The sequence below is a fragment of the Lipotes vexillifer genome, unplaced genomic scaffold, assembly GCF_000442215.2.
Source record: "Lipotes vexillifer unplaced genomic scaffold, Lipotes_vexillifer_v1.1 scaffold818, whole genome shotgun sequence".
NCBI lineage: Eukaryota > Metazoa > Chordata > Mammalia > Artiodactyla > Lipotidae > Lipotes > Lipotes vexillifer.
In genome coordinates this window covers 370,775-372,364 of record NW_006771890.1, presented here as the reverse complement: position 1 = coordinate 372,364, position 1,590 = coordinate 370,775, and the positions used below count along the sequence as shown (strand labels likewise).

Sequence of the window (1,590 nt, the reverse complement as noted above, 5' to 3'; positions counted from 1 at the left end):
TCCCTCCAATCTCCCCACAGTGCCTCCCACTCACCAAACCCAGTGGACACAAAAGCCTGAAGCACACAGCCTGCAGGGGTCAGCCTCCTGTAATACAAAGCAGGTCAGCAGAAGGGCAAGAAATAGATCTGAGGGTAAATCCAACCAAGGACTGCCAAATACCTTGGAGAAACTCTTGCACATCTGCACCAAGAGACAGGGACAAGAATGTTCTAGCAGGATTATTAGTAAAAAACTGAAAACAACCAAAGTGTCCATCAACAGGAGAATGGTTAAAACACTGCAGAATATTCACACAGTGGAATATTATGCAGCAGTAAGAATAAATGAACTGCAGCTACACACAGTAACATTTGTCTGAAAAATATAATGCTAAGTAAAAAAAAAATCAAGATACCAAAAGAAAACACACTATATGATATAATTTATCTAAAGTCTAAACATGTAAAACTAAATAATACATTGTTTTGTGAAATATGCCTATGTATTAAAATTATAAAGAAGAGAATTCAGGATAGTGATTCACTCAGGTAGGTTTGGGGAAGCAGAGGAATAAAATAAAGGAGAAATGCAAAGGTAGTTTCAATAGTATTGGTTACATTTTATTATTAAGTTGAATATCAGCTTCATTGGTATTTTATTTTTGACCTTCATAACTTACATACATGTTTGTGTGTGTGTACATATACACATATTTAGTTAAATATCAAATTTTTTGTAATAACTTTTTCTTGGCTGTGCCACGTGGCTTGCGGGATGTTCCCTGACCAGGGATTGAACCTGGGCCACAACAGTGAAAATCCAGAGTCCTAACCACTAGGCCATCAGGGAACTCCTATAATAATTATTTTTAAAAAAAGAAAACTATGTTTTCTAGCTAGACCTTAATTCTCTACCTTTGCCTTAGGGTTTTCAAGGCCCCTACAAAAGGAGACTTGCTCCATTTGACTAGAAGACGCAAACAAGGGACTTCCCTGGTGGCATAGTGGTTAAAAATCCGCCTGCCAATGCAGGGCACACGGGTTTGATCCCTGGTCCGGGAAGATCCCACATGCCGCAGAGCAACTAAGTCCATGAGCCACAACTACTGAGCCTACACTCTAGAGCCTGTGAGCAACAACTACTGAGCCCACGCACCACAACTACTGAAACCCGAGCACCCTAGAGCCCACATGCCACAACTACTGAGCCCACACGCAGCAACTACTGAAGCACGCGCTCTAGGGCCCGTGTCCCGCAACTACTGAAGCCCGCGTGCCTAGAGCCTTTTCTCCACTACAGAACAAGCCACCGCAGTAAGAAGCCCTCACACCTTAATGAAGAGTAGCCCCCACTCGCCGCAACTAGAGAAAACTCACACACAGCAACAAAGACCCAACGCAGCCAAAAATAAAATAAATAAATAAATTTACATTTAAAAAAAAGACACAAACAAGAGGCTTTGTCCCAAAATAGCCAATCATAACTGTAGTATAGACCATAGGTGTTCTGAGAATATCACTTTCCCTTCCTAGATGAGACATAGAAAAGCACAGATACATTTTGGAAGGAGAAGTAGGGAAGATAGAAAGATACAAAAGGGTTGCCATA

General features: G+C 41.2%; 1 non-coding gene across 1 annotated transcript; it reads right to left on the bottom strand.

Annotated features, from left to right (window-relative positions):
• Positions 1 to 759: 759 nt before the first annotated feature.
• Positions 760 to 831, bottom strand: TRNAE-UUC (transfer RNA glutamic acid (anticodon UUC)). The gene has a single exon. It is a non-coding gene; the product is annotated as a tRNA-Glu (tRNA).
• Positions 832 to 1,590: the final 759 nt, after the last annotated feature.